Source organism: Zonotrichia leucophrys, chromosome 1 (assembly GCF_028769735.1).
Source record: "Zonotrichia leucophrys gambelii isolate GWCS_2022_RI chromosome 1, RI_Zleu_2.0, whole genome shotgun sequence".
Taxonomy (NCBI): Eukaryota; Metazoa; Chordata; class Aves; order Passeriformes; family Passerellidae; genus Zonotrichia; species Zonotrichia leucophrys.
In genome coordinates this window covers 93,296,438-93,318,557 of record NC_088169.1, presented here as the reverse complement: position 1 = coordinate 93,318,557, position 22,120 = coordinate 93,296,438, and the positions used below count along the sequence as shown (strand labels likewise).

The window sequence follows — 22,120 nt, the reverse complement described above, 5'->3', positions numbered from 1 at the left end:
TGCCACACATGTTTCTCTGGTGTCTAGATGGCTCCACAAACAAGGAGGTTTGTGGAGAAAGATTAACTTGGCCATTTCTGCAGTGTTGCAAAGGGAGAGCATGGACACTGCCCTCACTTTGTGTAGCTGAGCTTTTCAGATCAGAGGGGATATTTTCAGGCAGTGTTAGGCCAGTGCTGTGGGCTGGGTTTCCAGTGAGGCTGAAGGCTTTTGTTTCCTTTCTGTATCACTAAGCATTTCCAGCATCTGTGAATGTCAGGCTGTTTGGAGGAATCTTCTCCCCTGGCAGAAGAACTGAAGCAGATCAGATGATTTTTCTCTTTGAGGGAGAAGGTTAAAGGGAGGCATGCAAGGCTGGATACAAAAGGTTAAAAGGGGAATGTCAATCTTCATATGGTTCCCAGGAGGATGGAAAGCCAAGCTCAAATCATCAGCAGTGTCATCTCTGATTCAAGGAGTAGCAGTTGGGAGCCCCAGTGGTCTAAAGCATGGCTAGGGTTGTGTTTCCAAGTTGCATCACAGACACTCCCTCTGGTTAGGGAGGCTACCAGAAATTCACTCTGTCTGGCTTCTTTCTGTTCTATGGGAAAACAGAGGAACATAAAAAATGTTACCACTAAATGAGCAAGCAAAAAGCCCCCGCGGAAATAACCTGTTGCAAAGCCAACTGACCTGGCTTTGGTAATTGGAGATCTGCTGTCTGTGCAGAGATTTTGGCTTCTGCTGCCACTATAAACTTCTAGGTTTCTGTGACATTTCCCAAAGTCTGGCACAATCACCTTTGTTGCTCAGGGAGGAATTGCTGCTGTGCAGGTACCCTTCACATTTGTGGAGACCATTGCCTTGTCATGTATCTTTTTTACCACCTTTATTTTGCCTTTAATACCCCCCTATCCCATGTTCCTGAGCTCTAAGGTGTAAATCTGCTGAGCTGCAGCTCCAGCTGCTGTGAAAAATTATATTTTGAGGGGGAAGATATGTGCTGCTTGTATGGCTGCTGTTTGTGTGATCAGGGCAAATGGCACTTGAAGTTGGTGCCTTGTGTTGGCAAGACCTGGCTGCCCAGAAGGACTTTGGCCCTTCTAGGAGTGAATTCCTGTAGGTGAGTGCTGTTCTGGTATTGGGGAAGAAGACATCTGGGACCTATAGTGCTGAGCTCTGGCTGCAGTTGGTTTGTTATTCCTCATTCTTTTTTTCTTCTGTGGTACAGATCATCTATAATTTTATTTTGCTGTCTGCTACATCATCTATCTCAGCCCATTAGAGCATTTAAAGTCATAGGATACCCTGAGCTGGAAGTGACCCACAAGGATCATGGAGTCCCACTCCTGGCCCTGCACAGGACACCCCAAGAGTCACACCATGTGCCCTAGAGCATTGTCCCAACACTTTTTGAACTCTGTCAGGCTGGGTGCTGTGCCCACTTCCCTGGGGAGCCTGTTCCAGTGCCCAAACACCCTCTGGGTGAAAAACCTTTTCCAAACATCTAACCTTAACCTCCCTTGACACATTTTCATTCCATCCACTCAGGTGCTATCACTAGTAAGCAGACTTTTTGCTGCCTAATTTGCTGCTTAATTACTTGAGGAGCTGTCAAACCTCTGTAAGGTAGGCTGTTACTCCATCTCTCCTGCTTTAACCAAAGACAAGCAAATAAAGTCATCTCATCCTCTGTCTTAGAGATGTGGTGACAACTACTGACTGTACGGTGAGAGCACAGGGCTATGCTTCTCTTTTGAGAAAATAAAATAAGAAAAGATGAAGGTCAGACATGACCTCTGTGCTTGGCTCCACACTACTTGCTTACTCAGTAACTGAGCAGGAATTTTCATGAGTGGATCAGCAGTAGCTCAGCCATCTTCACAGACAAAGGGTTTGTGGTACCTGTGAATTCAGACTGCTGCTGTGCTCATTCAGGCCCTCAGCTTCATCCCACTATGTGCTTGCCTGATGAGGGAGCATAAAGCACTCACTGGGATCTGCTGCCACACAATCCAGGTCCCAAGGGGACTCTAGCTCCAGGGGATGGTCATGCCCTACCTGCCATCTTCCTCTCTGTGCTCTCAGTCATGTCCTGAGCCTCCCTCTTCTATAAAAACCATCTGCTGATTCAGTTCTTCACCCTTGCACTATTTGTCCTGTTTGCTTCTGGCCTCAGCCTTGCTGGCTGTAATGATGGATGACCTGGAAGGGAGATGTAGCCCCCCCTGCCTTTCATTTCATTGCTCCTTGCTGTACCCCAAGCAGCAGATGCCTGTGAAATCCTGCAGTCCCAGGAGAGAGCTCATTTGGCATTCCTGTTTAGCTCGTGTTTGAGCAATGTAATTTGGATCAGTGAGCTGTAAGGGGAAAGATTGCTCTCAGCAGAGACTGAAGTTTTAGAAGTAAAAAGGTGCTAGAATGGTCGTTGTGTGTAAATTGGTGATTTCCACAAACACATACTAAATTGCTATGGTCCTTGAGAGATGTGGCTGTCTCCCACAAGCAAGAGGCACCAGGCTGACTCTTCCACCAAATTCAGGCTTTTGCAGAGGTGCTGAGGTCTGCTCTGTGTTCTGAGCACAACTTTAACAATTCCTCAGACATGGACAAAACAACTTAATCTTGTTCTTAGAAACCATTGACCTTTTTCTGTTGACACTTTAAAAGGAAAAGTCACCCTAAGGCAAACTTCTGACATGGAAACATTTCAACCTGAGCAGTTCAGTGCTGGCAAAGTTCTCAGCAGTGGAAAAGATATTTTCATAAGAGAAAGTGTCAGGCTGCTTTTAAGCATTGGGTGCTACCTGTTACACCCATAACAATGTGGGTTCATTCAACAACACCTTGAATTCTGTGAATCTGCTGGCTCAGCTGCTCTCCATTCCCCAGAGGACCTTTAGAGGAGGTCAGGCTGTGAAGTACAAACCCAAGTAAAGCTGGAGGGGGATGAGAGCTGCTGTTTCATATACACAGCTTGGCATGTCTTTGTATTTTCCAGTCACGAGGATGTCTTGCAAATTCCAGATGTGTGGAAAATTGTGCCTTTACCTTGGCTTTTACTACATTTCCCATCATGGTCCTTGACTCCTTACAGGCTGTGGCTGAGATTCTGCCATGGCTTTGGCAATGTCTGCATTATTAAATTAAACATGCGTGGGTTTGCCAACTGTGGGGCCAAGGGAGACCAAATGGCCAACATCTATGCTGCTGTTAGACTGTCTTAGCTCTTACTTAGAGGTGCTGCATGTGAATTACTTATTGGTTACTGGGAGTCTGTGCTAACCCCTAAACCATGTCTGAGAACTTGCAGACACCACTGGCCCTGTTCTCTGATTTTGGATGCCTGGGGTTTTGCTGTTAGTGCCTGGCTCTCTTGAATTTCCCAAGGTAAGCACAACCTCTGTGCCCATCCCAAAACCATGCAGCTCCTCAGTTTTTCCCTTTGTGGTGCTCAGGAGTGAATTGTGCTCTGTCAGCCCTTGGTGGCTTCTCCTGCCTCGAGGTATTCCTGTCCACAGCTGAACTTCAAGGAGCTTTGCTGGGGTTAGCCTAGACATGGAAGGTTACTGAAATATCTGTGCTCTCTGTTAGGAATTCACCCCATTTGGTGCTCTAAACTCTTTCTCCTGGGTTATCAGCCATAGCTATTGCTAAGGAGTGTGTTAGGAGCACCAGCAGGGAGATGAGCTGACATCATTTATTGTGTGCTGTGGAGGAGTCTTCAGCTGGTTCCAATCTCCAGTTCTGGTGACACAACTGCAAGCAGCATAGAAGCAAAAGCTTGTGTACCACAGTTATCTGGCATATGAGTTGTGTCCCTGCTATGAAATCTTGTCTGTATTTCTCAGCCATGGAGAGCTATGCAGTAAAATGAATCTCCCATGAAGGATGGTCATTCTGCTATTTCTTCATGTAAAATTCCTTCACCAACAGCTTCAAGGACAATGCTGTATTGCTCAGACACTTAATGCTGTAGAATTTGTCTTGGGAAATAATATAATTGCATTTTTTTCATAACAAAGCCATTACACTGTCAAAAGCCTAATTTTCTGTTGCATTAGCCGACAGCCAGCAGAGATTGCTGGGAAAAGAAAGTGCTTAACCTAAATTTCTTGCTAGCAAGAAAAATGGAATGAAAACAAAATGAATTTATAATGAAATGGATTTATTTCTGGGCTTTCCTATTGTGCTGTTGTTTGCTTTCTTTGAGGGCATTTAGAGCTGATTAGCAGCCCTGGAGACAGAAGTCCATTATTTACCCAAAGAGCAGCCAAAAATGGAGAGACAACAATGCAGCTTTCCTCCCTCCCTTTTTCTCTATCCTCTGCATCCCAAAACAAGCCTCAAATTTGCCCAGAAGGGAGCATTCCTCATCGAAGAGAGGACAGCTAAGTCTGTGTGGTCTGATGCTTTCTGTTGGAGATGCCAGCAGAGGATTTGCTGGAGGTCTCCAGTTCCTCGGGGTCAGGTCCCCGTGCTGGGGAGAAGCATGGAATGCCTGCCTGGACTGTGGGAGGCAAAGGGCTGGCAAGGGTGTCTGAATCCATCTGTGCTTAACCAGCCTTCTGGGAAGCAGGATCACAGGGGCTGTTTAAGGAACAAGGAGGATGAACATGTGGTCTTGCTGAAGAGATTTTGCAAAAGCCTGCACAAAAAAATTGTTTCTTTCCATGGGAATTAAAGCTAGGGGGAAGAGCCAGATATGAGCTGGTCTGTAGCAGCATCTCTACCCTCTCCCTCCTCCCTGGGTCCCAGGAATTGTTCCTGGAATCTCTGCATGCTCTATCTGTGGTGCATGGGCACTTAGGTACATGCAGAGATCCCAAGCACCCATGGCAATTGTTGCCTGTAGCATGGCATTTTTAATTGCAGGTTTAGAGGCGATTACAAATCGTTTGAAACATAGCCCTGGTTTATTGGAGAAGGTTTACAATGTGGGGAAAATGCTGTCTTTTGTCTCTCAGCTGCCCACTGAGGTAACAGCATGGTCAATAATGGATATCAGCTCCAAAACAGTAGGGGATTCAGTTCTGGAGGTGGCTGTTCCCTCTCTGAAACAAAACTACAGCTGCCTCATGTTGTTCTGTTTGTTCCCAGACTATTGAAACCATGAGTAAATCCATTCTAATTTTTCTCCATCCCTAGTCTCGCATGTCACATCTTATACAGAGGATTCTTTTCCTCTGGAAGGAATGGGAATTTGATGATCATGGCTTACTGTCCTGATTAGAACCTTAGCTAAACTTGCACTGTAGTGAAAATATTAAATTCGGGTTTGTAACCTTTCTTTGCCCTCTTCTGGCCATAAAATCGTGTTAAACTGCATATTTTCACCTCTGATTTGGCTTGTCCCCCAGATTTCAATGCAATAGGAGATTTTTGGATCTCATGTTTCTTTAAAAGTATTGTTGATAACAATCAAAACAGAAATTACTTTTATAAAAGAGCATTATTTATTAAGTCAGACATCTGTTTTTGCTTTCTCTTTTCCTCCCTTATGCTGAGCAAGACAACGGAATGAAATGCCAGAGAGGGAAATATGTTGTTTGAGTTAAAGTATAGAAGTCATATGCTTAGAGTAGCAAAAGCATAGAATTTTTTCATTCCTATGCCAGTGTGAATAAATATGGATGAATCAGCCATGAACACAGTCAGCCTTGACGTTAGGGGAAGGTTTATAACTGCAAGACAGTTTTAAGACCAGGCTTTCTGTGGGTGTGAGACAGGCAGAAATAGCAGCCTTTAATCAGTGCCATGTAAATGGAGTTGCACAAAGAGGGAGCACAGGTAACGTGGAGATGGACTTGGTGACTCCCAGCCCTGTGTGCATCCCAGCTGTGGGATCCCATTGAAGGCAAGAGTTGGTGCTAGGGACTGGTGCTGGAGGGCAGGAGGAGCAGTGTGCTGGCCAAGTGGGCAAGGGAAGTCATTGGGCAGGCAGGGAGTGGGGGGCTGAAGTGCATCTTACTCCAAAGCATTAAAAAGATGGCAAAGACTGTGACTGCCCAAGCACCTTGGGGAAATGAAGTTTCCACAAGGACAAAGTTACAGGAGTAAAAATCAATCATGAGAGGGAACGACACAGGACAGGAAGCAGACTTACAGTTTGACAACACAGAGCAATGAGAGCTGCTGGCAACTGGAGGAAGTTCAGTGCTAATGAACAGAAAGTCTGGCACTTGAGAGAGCAATTAAACAGCCTGTGGACAGCAGAAAGGGATGTGTAGCAGAGAGACACTCCAGGTGACTGAGTTTATTACGGGGAGCATCCTTGCTGAAAACCTCACACTGCACTGGTGGTGTGAAGCAAACAACACATTTCTGCTCTGGAATGGTACTTTTGCTCTTCCTGCCTGGGATTGCCTTGTCCAGGGCTAGGCTGAGGGTGGAAAGGACAGTGCCAGGGGGCCAGAGGTTCAGCAGCACTGGGATGCAGGGACAGAGCTGTGCCAGCTACAGCTCCTACAGCAGCCATGAATTAGTGATGAGTTGGATGGCACAAAGACACCTTTTCTTGCCTTGTGATTTCAGTAAGGTGGTGTGGGAATGGGACCATTTGACTGCCTGTGTGGCATGAAAAAAATAATTGTCTTGGGGAAGTATTAGGAGAAAGGACCTGTGTGAAGAGGACACACAAAAACAGCCACTTCACTCTGGCTGTAATCAGTCTTGTGTGCATATGGCAGTGGTGCAATTTATACACTCACAGAAAAAGCACATGCAATTAATTTAGCCCACCTCTGAGACATGACAGGGGAGGGTAATAGGAGAGCATTTGCCTCAAACAATATGATAGCAAGCAACTGCAAGGACCTTGCTTTTCAGAGCATTCACAACAGGGACAGGCCAGCCCCTGTGACAGGGACTCCCTTACACAAAGGAATGTGGCCAGCTAAGGGAATACCATGGATTTTTCTAAGAGATCTCTGTTCCTTGTCTGTTGGTGTGCCTCTGGTTTGCATGCACAGAGCGTGAGAGCATCAAGATCTCCCCAAGACATTGGATGCAGCTGGTTTGGTGGTTACTCTTCCACAGATTCTGGTGGGTTTGTGTTGGTTTGGTTGTTGGCTTTGTTTTTTTGGGTTTTTTTTGTTTTTTTTTTTTTTGACAGGGTTGTGTTTATAATTCCCTATCTTAGCTATGTGAGAGAGAGAGGGCTACAGCTTCCACCCAGGCTCTGAGCTTATCTCTGCCAGCAGCTGGTGCCACAGGGTGGTGTGATCCTTGAGAGCTCCCATCTGATCTCCTGAGCTGTGCCAGCTTCATCCTGTCAGAACAAAGGGCTGGATTTGGAGTGGTTCAGAGGAGGCCATCATTCAGGGAGACACCTTTCCTTGCTGGCTGCGGAGGGTCAGGGCTGAGCTCCTGCACCAGTGCTGAGTTTAAGTGGGAACCACTGAGAGGGCAGTATGTTGGGCTGAAATTCTGCCAGGCCACTGGCAGAGTCTCCCTGTAACATTGTAATGGGGCTGAGCTGCACACTGAGACTATGACAAAGCTTCCCTTCAGCATCTGGGGTTCGGAATTTGGTTTGGCTTGTGCTAGAGCCGGGCAGGGGAGATGGATGTGTGCAGATGTCTGTATTGCAGCCCTCCAAGTGCCTGCCCTACTGACTGCTTTGGTGTTGCACAAACCCTGGATTTGCTGCCCAAGACCTCGAGTGCTCTTTGGGTTCCCTCCCTATAGCACACATTTCCCAGCTGTGGGCAGTGGTGCTTCACATGCTTGATCTGTGACGAGCTCTGGGAGCCATGAGGACAAAACAGATGAGAAACACATGTTTTATTGAGCAAGTTTGCGTGCTGATACCATCATGACTTCTACATTTTGCACCACGTCTCCTTAAGGCAGTTGTAACTCTCAGAGAAAGCAAGAAAGCTGCCTTGGTCTCTGCTGGGCTAGCTGGGGGCCCGAGGGGGTCACAGCTGGTCCCAAAGCCAGAGGGGTCTGTGCTGGGATCTTGCAGCATACCTGGCAAGCTGGGGTTTGCAGCGCTCTCTCTGGGCTGGGAGGCAGCTGCTCCTCCCTGGCAGTGCAGCTGCAGCTGCTTCGAGGAAAACTTTTGAGCCAGGAATGCATAAGGATGCCGGCATCTGTGTGTGCTCCCAGCCTTTCATCTCTGAAATGCAGCCCAGCCAGGCCACAGGGCAGAAAGCAAAACGTCCTGGGAAGGGCTCAGGAAGTATTAGAGAATAGTTCATGCTGTTGGAGGTGATTCAAGCAGTGATCCCTCTTCTAGGAACGCAGGCTGCAGGAGGCATGGAGAGCCTCGGGGTCACTAGCAGGGCTTGGAGCCCTCTCCTTCTAGCCCAGGGCATGACTGAAGCTCATAGCAAGTCCCTGATGCCTCTCCCTGTCTCTGGGGCAGGGAGAAAGGTGAGATGGGCAAGTGCTCAAATTGTTGCCATCACATGTGGCTGGCACTGATTGCTTACCCTTACTGGTTTGGGGCCAGACAGGCTGGTGGAGTTCAAAAGCCCTGTGTTTAAGTGACTGCAGTGATGTACTCAGGTCCTTTACATCTCTGCAAGCTGAGCCACCTCTGGGTGTGTGTAGAGGTCATGGCAACGTCTCTTGAAATTACCCATCAGAGGAGGAGAGCTGGGAAGACCCAGGCACCTGCTCTGCAGCAGGAGGCAGTGCTGTGTTGTCCCTGCACGAGTCCTGGGTGCACTCTGCTTCCCCAGGCACATGCAGTGCACATATCAGCCTCCCATTGAAGTTTCTGCATGCAAACCTCCTGATGGCCATCAGCTTGCCCAGCTGGGTTTGGATGGTGCCAGCAGGGCAATGATATCCTCCTGTGCTGACAGCTGCAGCACTCACTGTGTGTCAGGAGGCAGGCACGGGGCTCTGAAGGATGAGAAGGAATGCAGCAGGACCGAGTGTTTGAGAGGGGGGCAGAGCAGGGTTTGCAGCCCTGGTACAGTTTAGCTGGGAGCTGCCTCATTAAATCACTGCTTTGCTGGAGTGGCTCAGAGGAGGGGATGCCTTCCCTGAAGCAGCATCTCTCTGGGTTCTCATAACCACCAAATGGAGATGTGGCTTTATTTTTCTGTTTGTTTGTTTTTGAAAGTCGAGCCATGGGAGTCAGCATCCAAAGTCTTCCCAGCTAGACAGGAAAAATTCCATGGTTGCAGCGAGAGAGGGAGAGCAATGTCTGCAACAGTTCTTCTTTATTTCCAGACACAGTTACAAAGAGCCAGATGGAAGGAGATGAAAGAATTAGAAGAATAGGTTGCTTTAGACACCAAATAACAATGTTATACGAATAAAGCCATTGGAATAACTTATTGGTTTTGTTTTTTTTAATTTGCCATTGGAATAACTTATTGGTTTTGTTTTTTTTAATTTCCTAGCTGAATCACAGAGTCAACTCAAAAACTGCATTTTAGGTCAGTTGAAATTCATGTTTTATTTCCAGCAGAAAAAAATTGCTGGGCAAACAAACTTGCTAAGCTTACCAAAACATGTTTTTATTTTGCTTTCTTTGACCTTTAAGCTTACATACATAACCTCATGAAATATATTTAAAAATAAGAGAGGGAAAAGAGTTCACTTCATCTTAGAAATCATTTTGGAATCAAAGCTGTTCCCTGAACTAGGCACAAATTTCCAAATAGTTTTGGTCTACCTCAAATTGCATTTCCTAGTGAATTAGGTCTCTGTCTGAAAAATGTTACCCAGCCTTATTTAGGAGTTATAGGAAATCAATGGTCACTTCTCTTGTTTCTTAATCACAGAAGTGCCTTTGGGCTGCAAATGCTGCCAAGTCTGTGCTGTCAGCCATGGGGACATGAGGGAAGCTCTGCTCTGGCAGAAGTGGTGGTGACTGAGCCTGGTTCCCCAAGACTACACGTGTAGGAATGGGGTGTGCCATTTCTAATGAGCACAGCAGAGATTGTTTGCTTCATTTTCCCCTTTATTTTATTTACTGCTTCTCTGCTGGCAGGGGGATTGTGGTTCTGACAGGTGTATCTTCCAAGCAACACTTCATAAGCTAACAGGTCAGGAGGGGTGTTGGGGGAAATAGCACCCAGCTTCCTCTGATAGTCCACACAACATAATTATCTCTTGTTCCCCTTCTGTTTAGGCTGTGTTAAATCAGAAATGAGGCAGGGGACCCACAAGGACGCACCAGTGTAAGCAGAAGCAGCTTGCCTAAGAAAAAGCCTCTGTGTTTGACCAGTCTTCTTGGGTAACATTGGGTCCAGCAGAAGCTTCAGGGAGCAGTGCAGGGGCAAAGGGGCCACTGTTGGCTGTGGTGCTGATAGCCTGGACAGACACCCATCCTTGGGGCATCTATGAGAAGGTTGGAAACCCTTGGACTTTAGAAAGTTTTTTTCTGTCCTTCCAACTGTGGCAGTTTCCATATTGACTCTACTTTGTAGCCTATTTCACAGTGATGCTGCCAGTTTTCTCACGGCCTTCTTGCCTTATCTGAGTTTCCTCTTGGCTGTCTCAGTGAAGAGGTCAGTCATTAAGTGTAAGTCAGAGACTTACAGAGCTTTCCCTACCTCAGAGGGAAGTCTCTTGAGGATGGGCATGAAATGGTGTTAGCACTTCACAGGGATGGTTTCAGGTGCTGGTGACTTGACTGGGGCTTTCTGAAGAATAACAGGGACAGCAGGAGTTGAAAAGAACGTGCTGATCATAACTTGGGTCACAGTTCCCCTTGTGCTGGATCCCAGATGGCCCAACATTGCTACTCCTTGATCTCAGTGTGGGGCTGTGGGGTGACTGCCCTTGCAGTTTAATAGGATTTGCTTGTTGCTGATGTGATGTTTCTGAGAGCAGTGAACACCTGCACGTGTGTCCCTCCCTGTGTACCTCTGCAGCCTTCCCAATGTCCCAGTTTCAGCAAGGATTTTCACTTAGTTTTTACAGCAGAGTTTTTTCTCTCCTCTTTCTGATACTAATCAGTAGATGCACACACCTGCCAGTTGTCAGGTCATCTCCTGAAATCCTAGTTTGCATTTTGCAGGCTGCAGTATGGTAGAGCTTTGGCAGACTTGCCTTCAGCTCCCTCTGGCCACAGGGACGCAGTTTAACCTTGGATGGATGGATCCATGCCTTTTTGGCAGAAGCACCACTGATGAGCAGACTCCAGGTTCCTTCCACAGCCTACTCAAACTTTTCCTCTCTTCCATGTTCACCTTACTTCACTTCTATTTCAAGGTGTTCCTGTTAGTCTGATAACCATTCCCAGCTATATGATTTCAGGAAGGGGATGGATGCTCCCTCAATACCGCAGACCAAGAAAAGCTGTCTACACAAAATAATGCCTAATAATGAGGGGTTTTCCGAGCCTTCCTCACTGTTCTCACTGGGTAAAGGGGATTTCATGACTGCATGAAGTAGAGAAGCTTCAAAGGAGAGAAATTACTGTGACAGAGCACTGTCCCCTGGGGATTCACTCTTCTATAGCTGCCTCCAGCAGAGCCACTGGGTAGAGCAGACGCAAAGCTGCTCTGCATTAACAAGGAGCTGATCAAATCCTTGAGCCAGGCTAGAAAATGGGAAGTACAGAACTGGCTTATTTCCAGCTCTGTTCTCACTCTCCCACACTGAGGCTGACTCAGTGTTTCCCCCCAGTCACACAGTGATTTCCATTCTTTTTTTGCAATGTGCTGTGGTGGAAGGAGAGTAAAGAAGGACTAAGGGACAGAGCTGGGAAGAGGGATCATCAAATCCATTGCAGTTGGATTCCCATCCCAGTGAGAGGAACAAAACCACTGAGGACTCTTGCACAAGAAGCTGGAGGCTGCTGGAAAACCTCAGCATTTCCTGCAATCTACATTCCCCCTGTGTATCCAGTTACTGGAAGCGGTGTGAATATGCCATAGGGTTGTAAATTCTAACTTGCTTCCCACTGCTTAGCTCACTCTTTCCTCCTCTCTGCTGGAGCCATGTGATGGCTGAGAAATGTGCCAGATTTGGATTCCATTCAGAAATAAATCATCCCTGGTCAGAAAAAAGAGGCAACAAAACTTAACTGGCAGGACCAGTAAAATTTGCAGGACTTCAGAGTGTGGGAAATTAGGGGAATGAAGGATGAAAAAAGAGGGCTGCCATGATACAGAATGAGCTGTGGGTCAACACAGATTTAGGGGCTGAAAAGGAAATATTTGAGGTTGTATATGGCACAAACTGCCTCAGATTGGGTAATGGGTGTGGGAGCAGGCAGCTGTGTCAGTGTACCTCAGAATGGGGCAGATGAAGGAAGGAACATACACCTTTGGGGAAATGCCATCTGTCAGAGAAACCTCCCTTTTACAGCTGAGCCTGGGTGTGCTTAGAGAGAGAGAGGTGATGACACCTGTGTTTAGTTGCTAGCAATAGTTTGTGGTGCACAGCTCTTCTCTGGTGTGGAGGCCCTGGGGCTGAACTCTTCATCTTCCTCCTTCATCCTCCTGTTGTCAAACGCTTCCTCTGACAACTCATAAGTGCTGTGACATACAGAACATCACCCTCTTGTTGGAATTCAGAAGTCAATGCTCGTCTTGTTCTTATTTTTGCTTTGAACAAAATAGGATGGAGAACTGTGATTACTAGGAGCTCAGCCATGGCAAAACAGAGCCTGGCCAAGGGCACTCAGGATATGGGAAGAAGAATCATTCCTCAATGAGGAGTACAACTGGGGCATTCTCGGGACTCTAGCTGCTCAGACCCTGAGATGGGTTAGAAAGTCTCTTTTCACAGCCCGGCGCTCGAAGAAGGAATCAGAGCTCTTCAGTTCTCAGTCTCAAGGTTGTTTATTGTATCCTGTCTATAAAATTTTTTCTCCTGTCCAGCTGAGGTCCATTCAGCAAGACAGTCCAAGGCACTCTGCCTGCCCCCAGGGTGGTGTTATCTTTTTATACTAAAAACTACGTGTACAATATTTACAATTACTTTCCAATACCTATCACCTATGTTAGACAGTGAGCTTCTACTCTAAACCAATCTAAAAGTGCCAACATCACAGCAGAAGATGGAGGCCAAGAAGAAGAAGGAGAAAGGCTGGACATGCCCAGATTCCTTCATTTTGCCCCCTGAACCCCCATTCTAAAAACCCCAAAAAAATCTATTTTTCACCCTGTGACAAACTAATTATTTTTCTACTTATACTTTCGTGGCTTGCAGATCCTCATCTAAGGATGAGGTAACTTTGGTAGCTTTTTCCATGGGTCATAATCAAAGTCACAGGCATCTTGGGCTCTGTGTCAGGGTCTCTGAGCCCCCTGGCAGGAGTCCTGGCAATCCAGGACAGCCAGAGGGATGTCCTCAATTCCAACAGTGCATCACTCGGTGAAGTGGTCCTAGCTTCCCAGAGAGCAGAGGGAGCTGAGCTGCTGTCTTCTGGTCATTCTTGAGCAAGTCTTGCACCTTGGACCTTTCCTTTCCAGTCTTGTCACGTGAGAGGGTGACACCGATCTTGTCCCTAAGGCCCTGTGAGACTAAATTCAGGTAGGACCTTTCACATGCACTGAGATGCTTCCCTGTGTGTGAGGGTGATTTTTCAATCCAAATACAAAGTGATTAACTTGATTCCTCCCTCTGAGAACCATGGTGCAGCAGAGCATCACATCCTATCCTCCTGTGGGACTGATTCTGCCCTGCTTACAGCTGAAGCCTCTTCAGCTGGTTTGGTATGCACAAATCAGTCACATTCTGAACTCCTGCCTCCATGCCTTGCTGGGACCAACACTAGTAAGAAAGATCCCGGTGGTTGTGGAAAAGCTGGCAATTTCACCACATGATGCAGCAGAAGGGAATCAAACTCCTTCTTCCAGAGGTGCTGTAGGGATAGATGGAGGGAATAGTGCCGAGAGAAGTGCAGCTTTGGGACATGATACTTTGGAATCTGTGATTATAAGGAGTGTTTTTGCCTGAGCAGCAGAGAGGCTGCAGGAGTGAGAGTGCTGCCAGATGCAAGCTCCCTTCCTTCTAGCAGCCATTTTCCAGACTTGTTTGCAGGAGCGATTTCCTCTTCCCCAGACTCTCATGTCATTGTTCCCCTAATGGGGCCTCACTGGTCATTGCCTTGTGGTGGAAAATATGAGGCTGTGGGGGCCAGAGCACAGACATTCCTTCCAGCTTAAAAGGGAAAACAGAGTCCTTGTGCAGCGGAGTCCCCGAGAGGTGTGCCTGGCTCCGGAACTGTTTCAGCAGCATCATGCTGTAAGAGACATCAGCTGTTTGGCAGATGCCTTTTTGCTCTTGATTAGGTTGTAGGGAGAAAACCCTCCTTCTTCCCAGTTCTTGCTTCCCTTTCTGTGCAGGCACCAACTTCTGCCTGCTCTCTGTGGGACATGAGAAAGCCATGGCTGGTGTGTGAGGGCTGCTGTCCCTGCCAGCAGTCCAGGCCATGTCTCCACAGGGCTCAGTGGGGACGTAGAGCTCTGTATCCATCCTGCCAATGTCTGCAAGGCAATGCTGCCCAGGCAGGCTTTTTTAGTAGCAGTACAAGCTGCAGGCATCTTCATCTCCATTTCCCTGACAGAGTCATGGATGAATTCCTACAAGCAGGTTTTCACAAGCTGTGTTGTTTTTCCATGGCCTCATGTAAAGGTCACTGACCTGATGGGCCCCCTTTATCACAGAGGTCAGTCAGAGCCTCAGCCACTCTCCTGCTCAATGCACATATGATGGACACATCTGATCCACGGATCCTGGACTGAGCAGCCAGCAAGTCAGGGAGGGTCTCACACAAATGGGTGAGGTACGGGTTTGCAGAGAGGGAACCTCCTATGAGCTCTGGGAGTTGCAGTTCCTTCCCTCTATTGCTTTCTTTTCTCTGCATCCAGATTTTCTGGGAACACACCCTGATTTCCCAGCATGTGCAGAGATGTATGGTCTGGCTTGTTTCCCATAAGCAAAGTCAGCTGCCATTAAATATTCATCTCACAAGCATTCAAAAGCCTTTAAGGGGTTGCACTTGATGATTTAAAAGAGCCAGTCCTAGATGTTAGTTGAGAATAGAAAAAGATAGGGGCAAAGTATTGGAAAGAGGGGTTGGCTGATGTCTAGGTATGTGGATTGGTGGATTGGGGCACATGCTGTCCTCCATGGCAGGCATCCCACAGGAAAGGCAGTAGCTCCTGACATTGTGTCCAGATCTCTGTTCACAGCCCTTGATTGAAGCTGGCTGAAATACCCTAATGATGGAAGCTCTGAGGGGGCAGCAGTGAGATGGGGTCTGTCCTCCAACACAAAGGAAATGCTGCAGGGGAAGCACAAGGGTCAGTGGCAGGGAGACAGCAGGGGGCCTGGATTCAGGGCAGGGGGCTGGAGTGAGGATCTGTCCTCAGGACTGCAAGCAGCAGTGACGTTGAGTCTGTCAAGAGGAGAGGCTGAGCCAGAGAAGTGTCGTGTGGGGCTCTGCAAAGGAATTCCTGCCTGGTTCCCTGTGGAAGCAAAGCAATGTCAGCAGGCTGTCTGTGCCTGCCTGCCTGCCTGTCTCTGGCCTCCAGCGAGCCTTGAATCCATGGGCCTGTTTCCGGCACAGCTGATAAAGCAGTGGAGGCCTCCGAGATAATGGGATCCAGCTGGTTTTGTGGCTCTAGGTGACTGCCTTAATGAGAGGGGCCTGTGAAGACCTCCCCTGAGGAAGGAGTCCATGAGCTGCCCTGGAACTGGCTGACAGACAGGCCATGCAGAGAGAGCTGTTGGAAACTGGCCTTCATTAGTTCTGCCACTCGCAGGACGGCTTTAGGAACTGGGGGAGGGGGAATCCTGCAGTTTAAATGCACTGGACCCCTCTGCATCCAGCACGGACCCCATATTGATGCCCTTCAAATAGGATATTGTTAGCACTGGGAATGTTGAGGGAACATTGTCAAATGCAGCTGGTCACACTCCCTTGGGGAACCCAGCCCTGGTCCAGACTTTGCCTGACAAACATCTCTTCTTTTTTGACTCCCTAGCTCAGGGATAGCCTGGTTTTGAGCCTTTCCAGCTGCCTAGCAACACCTTCACTGGTGTGAGCAGCAGGACATGCACCATGTGCCTTCCAGAGACAGGTGGGACCCCTGCAGCAGGGGAGGGAGGAGTTCCAGAGGGTGCCACTTTGAGTCCAGATAACACCAGACCAACAGAAGTGTTCAAGAGATGACCCTGCACCCGTGTGTACAGCAACCTCTGGCAGGAGGTTTCATTCCAAAGTAGAGTGTTTTATTCCACAGCCTACTGTACCATTCCAATAGTGATGATGTCCTGGGATTGTCCTGATGATGTCTGTTTTTTTTGGAGAGCTGAATAGCATGATTCAATCCTCACTTGCTGCGCTTATCACAGTCTTATTTTTGCTAAATGAAACTCAAGCCTTCCAAGTAAGAATTTAAGATAATTTGTGTGGATTTTCTTCCAACCTGGGGCAGTAGCCCAAAGGAAGGAAAATTGTAATGGTCACCTTACCTATCTATTTATGGCAAGCCCAGTGTCAGGGATGCCTGCTTGTTTCACGCTAATCTGCTCAGTTTATGCTGCTACCAAATTTCCGCCCCATCACACCAGAGTGTTAGTGGATCCAGGGAGCTGCCACAGGAATTGGGTCAGGTTTGCAGGGAGGAACAACTGCTTTGCTTGTTAGTTGCAAACCAAAACAACAGGACAAACGTGCTGGCAGAGCAGGCTGCACAAATGACCAGAGGTGACAAGCTGGCTGCCCCTTGGTGGCCTCAGTGAACATGGGATCTGGTGTTCCTGGACCTCTGCAGGAGGACACTGCTGCCGAAAGAACTGGAGAAACACTTGGGTAATGGGATGAAACGCATAAGCCAAATGCTTTCTCAGTGCCATCACTGCACAGGAGTTGCTAAATTTTCCTGGCTCCCCCCTGAGCTGCTCTGCTGCCCAGCTCTCTCTTTTTGAATGTTGCAGCACAATGCTTCTCCCTCCCAGCTCCACAACAGGAGAGGAGGGAAGTTTGGAAGTCAGGAGACATAGCTTATCTCAGCTTTCTGCATCATTAACCTACTGCCTTGTGTTTCCAAATCGTTCTGCGTTCAGAAGCAAACATTGCCAAGACAACAGTTAGATAAGGCGCTAGATTTCATGGCTGGATGTTGAGTTGGTTTAGAAATTATACAGGCTATGCAGTTTATGGGTAGCACCTTGGCATGTTCAGAGATCCCTTACATCCCTACTCCCCCACTAGTTGTGGCAGGGAACAGGCAAAAGGGATGTGGATGTGAAGATGTAGGGAGGGCTGGCAGAAATAGGTAGCTGCACAGCTTATTTCTCTCTGCTGCATGGAGGGGAGTCTGTTGTGAATTGTACTGATTATATCTGAAAACTTGCAGCCAGCTTTTGCTGCTGCCTTCCCTGAGGCATGAGAATCTGTGCATGTCTTGCAATCCCAGACATCATTTTGGTGCCCTTTAGTTTTGCCTTCTCTGTGTGATACTCAAGTTTGTATAATACATGGGATTGCCTCCCATAGGAGTTTTCAGCTCCAGCTTTAGAGCACTTTGATTTCTGTGCTCATCATGCAAGGCAAAACCACAAAACCTTGACTTTACAGCAAACAGCACAGAGCATTATGTGAGGGTCAAGTAATTTTATGTATTTCCAGAAAGTGGTGCCAAAAGAAGAAAGGACCTGCCCTCACTGCTGACACCAGAAAAGGTTGTTACTTGTATCAATGTCCAATGCAGTACGGGCTGCTGACAAAAAGATTTTTGAGGTCTCAAAGAGGAGATTTTATGTGGAAAGATATGCAGAAAACAAGCCAATATGAGGGGTTGTTGTGAAGCATATAAACTCCCCATCTTGTCTTTCTGCTTGTTTCCCAGAATGTGTGTAATGGCAGTAATCCCTTCTGCTCTCTTCGGGCTGTAGGGCACTGTGGACATGGAGCTGCGTGCACAGCTCTTCTCTGCAGGTGGAACTTGCTCTTCTTTACAGAGGTGTTTTGTCATTGAATTGTTCATGGTTTCAACTTTCACAGGCTGGTTAGGAAAGTCCCAGCTCCCATCAAGGGGCACCAGACAGTCGTGGCTCAGTAGGGGCCAGGGGAGGAGGCAGCCAAGGGAGGGCTGCAGCGGGCAGTTCCCTTGCAAAGGCAAGGAGCCGTGATACTTCTTTTCTGCCATGTGTACAATCACTGCAGACACTGCACTGTTTCCATGCAGTCCCACCAGTGCAGAGCAGGCACAGCACCTGGCAGGACCTTGGGATCCCGTGCAGACCTGGCACTGCATTGGCGCATCGAGTCACACTCAGTCCTGGACAGCCGGGCGCGGGCAGGGACTCGGAAATGCTCCGCATGTCTGTGCTTACTCTGTGTTGGGGGTCCAACTTCTCAGCACCAGATGCTGCCAGAGATGAGAAACAGCCCTTTCCACTGCCTAATTTCCTAATTTTAGCTCTCCACCTTGAGGCCCTGCATTGCTGGTTGCCATGGCGATCCTTCACCACTGGCATTGCCTCTGGCTTTCGCCTGCGGGTGCCTTGGAAATGTCTTTTTCCTCCTTGCTCCTCAGGAGACAACAGCTGAGGCAGAGGCATTGCATGTGACTCTCTGCACTGTCAGCTCAGGTCTTCTGCTTAGTGTTTGCCTGTTAACATGCACCTTCATCCACAGGGTTACACTTCCCAGCCCTCCAAAAGCATTGTGCATTCCCATCCCCATTGAGTAGACAAGCCAGGCTATGCATACATGACGCTACCCAGCTGCCCTGAACTTGTGGCCCTTGTTGAGAGCAGCCTTCTCCATGGTTCTTGCCAGAGAAGATGGCTGGGAAGGTTGTGCCCCTGCAGGGTGAAGAGTCAGAGTGCCCTTGCTGTGGCAGACATTCCAAAGGTACAGGCACTCCTGCCCTGGCTTCATCCTGGCTGCTTTTACACCTTCCCACTTGTTCTCTGGGCAGCAGAGGAGTACCTAAAAGAGAGAGAGTTTGGGCACCTCACTGGAGGCAGAAGAGAGGAAGTGCCTTGCCAAGGCTTGCAGTGGAAATGCCACTGTGCAGCAATTAATAACAACTCCCTGCCCTTTCCCTTCCGCCTGCCCGAGCGCACTGTGGACTGGAACGGGTGACACTTCCCAAGCACAGGACAACAGGCACGGGCAGCTCTCAGACACAAAGCAGTGTAAAAGCTGTGATTCCAGTAAATCCTGATATTAATTCATTTAAGGGCAATGATGTTGAAACACTGTGGAGTCTTTTTTTTACATTTTAAATTTTTAAAATTTGTGGTTTATATTTTCAAGCTTTTACAAGGCAGGTGCAAGGATGGACTATTCAATATTAAAGTGGCAGCTGCCATCCTCACTCACACGACTCCAGCAGGTAAAGCTTTATAAAAACATATATTACAAGGTCCAAGGTAAGATTAGAGTATCTGTCACAAGAAACCAGTTTGGCTGGTAGATTCTGGGAGATCACCAGGGAATCAGGAGATTATAAAGCCTCATTTGCAGACCCCCACTGTACTCATCCAGTCATCCACCTCTGTCCCTGTCACACTCTCAGTTGTGCACAGGAGACTCCCACATTTGCTGGGAAGGCAGCCAGGACTGCTAGAAGAGGTCCCACCCTGTGGTATGCCACAGCTGGGCTTGAGAAACCCCGTGCCAGAGTGAGAGGGCAGGCAGGCAGAGCAGCTTGCTTCTTTTCTTCCTCTGGCTGAATCCTGAGGTGGAGAAAGCCATGCTGGAATGTGGCAATGAACCAACCCCCTGCCAGCCTAGGGCAACTAAAGGCAATAAGAAGAAGCGACGAGAAAATTGTATCGCTTTGATTAATAAGAAAAATCAGAGTAATGTGGCCTTCTAGCCTGGCAGGTGGCAGGGTGTCTTCAGAAGCTGTTCTGGTGATGTCACCCTGCCAGCATCCCCTGCCCAGGTTCCAATGGAAGAGCTGTGGGATGGTGCCTGGGCTTTAGCACTAGCAGGGAGGGAGCTGTGGATGGCCACATTGGAGACTGGGTTTCCAAGTGAGCTCCCTTGGGGAGAGGAGTCCAGCAATCTGAGCTTGTGCACAGCAGATGCTTGTTGAGGCCAGCTACATCATAGCAGTGCCCCAAGTCCCAGGCAGGAACCAAAAGCCAGGCTTGGCATTGGTGGGCATGGATGGGAGGTGGCTGCTGGCAGTCCTGCCTGTCCATGGGAGAGGCAGAGTGCTGCCATCTATTGCAGGCACCTGGATTACAGACCTCACTGGGTGGCCATTCAAAGCTGTGCCCAGCTGCTTTTTCTGTCTTTGACTGCTTGAAGGGATTGACAAGTTGTTCAAAACCCCTTAAATGGATCAGCACTTTAGTAGCTACATTGCATTTTAGGTGAGTGCCCAAAGTCAGACTCCAGCCTTGGACAATTAGGGTTTTTCTTTGTGCATTTTGCAAAATGAGCTATTCTTCCTTCCCTGCCCTGAGCTGCACGAGGTTGCTTTGTGCAGTGAAGCACTCCCTTTGTTCCATCCCACCCCACAAGTGCCTGGTTCATTTACCCCAGCCCTCCCCTGGAGGTGACTGCAGAGAGCTGGATGCAGGAGAAGGGACAATGTGTCACTTGTAGCTCAGAAACAAAATGTGAAAGGAGATGAAAAGGCAGGAGGGTGATGCTGTTTCATGGGGAAAACAGGCCTGGGACATAGAATACATTTCTCAGCTAAGACTGGCATGTCCAAACACTGTATTTGACGGAATAAGCAGCAAAATAGGAACTCCTGCAGAGAATCCAAGAGATGTTTGTCGCTATGTGAACCTGGAGGAATTCCTGCAGTGATTTGAAAAGACCTTCTCAGGTTTGATGAATTGTGCAGTAGGCCAGCAAACAAACTATTCTGAAGACCGGGGCAAGGTTATTCAGAAAATGATCTGGCTGTCTCTGTGGGCTGTTCAGTAAAGACAGCACCTCTCTGAAACTGTGGTTTAAAATCAAAACAAACAAAAAACTAGAATAAAGAGGAAATAGGAGGAAAAAATGTGTTCAGCATTTGTCAATAATGCTTGCTCTTCTGACAAATTCTGTTCCTTTTTCATCACCTATTTTCAAAAGTAAGTGATGGAGGATGCCACAAATGAGCAGGGTATAAGAATAATACTCTGATGAGAGGGTGAAAAAACATTTTTGTATTAGAGGGAAGAAACATAGCAGATGTGATTGACTTATCTCACTGATTATTTTTCATTCCTCAATCTTCTTTCTGATGCAAAACTGTTGCAGAAGCGAGTTGGCTGGCATAAACCAGATACTCAACATACAATGGAAAATGTTAAGTGAAATGCGAGTCACAAAGGAAATTAATGACAAAGCAGGGAATTAAGCCAGGCTCTTCAAAGTCTGAACCCTGAAACTACCTTCTCTTTTAAAAGTCTATTTTAAAAAGCATTAAATGGATAAAAATAAGTGGCAGTTGCATCAAAACCATGATTAAACTATGGAAGTATTCCACACTAGGTGTCACCAGGAATGCTGTGGGACACCAAGAAAAAAAAAAAGAAAATATTTGACAGTTATGTGAGCGACAATACTTGTGATGGCTTTGGCTAGGAGAAAATTGTAAAGCATATCAATTGTGCTGCAGGACATAAGTCACCTGCAGGCTGTCAGGAACCAGGAAGGAATTTTCATTATGGGAGGATTACTGAATAATTATCTTATCCATGACAGTGTTCTTCTTTTAAAGTGTTTGATCTTGACTAGTGAAAGCAAGATAATGGGTCAGTTTTTTGTGACAGGGACATTGTCTGGTGCCTGATGGCAATCTCTTCTGCCTGTTTGTGTTGTACCTTTCTCTAGGGATATGTTCACCTTCTTCCTAAGTGTCTCGAGCAAAGACATTTCTGCTCCCTACCCTCTGTGAAAAGAAATTTTAAAGACAGCAGTCACTGACATGAGCAATTTATTCTTACCATTCATGCTAGACTTCCTCTTGCTCATGTTTGCTCCACTTCTCCCAGGTGATTTTCCAGGAATGAACTGAAGGAAACCCTGTATTCCTGGGACTGTAGCCCTTGTTCTTGTGTCTGCTGCTTCTTATTGTCTGAGCTGTCCATCTGTTGAAGTCATGTCTCTCTTTTTTTGTCACCCACACCTTAACACCATGGTACCTTTTGGTCCTGATACCAGTTAAATGTGCTATTTTTTTAACTGTGTTTTTACTCTTGTGAGTAATGATGTATTTTGTGTCTCTGACTTTGTATCTTGCAG

At 47.5% G+C, this 22,120-nt stretch overlaps 1 protein-coding gene across 1 annotated transcript in view; it reads left to right on the top strand.

Moving 5' to 3' along the window:
- FSTL1 (follistatin like 1) overlaps positions 1 to 22,120 on the top strand; it is a 53,190-nt gene that overhangs the window by 16,168 nt on the left and 14,902 nt on the right. The gene's annotated exons all lie outside the window — the stretch shown is intronic.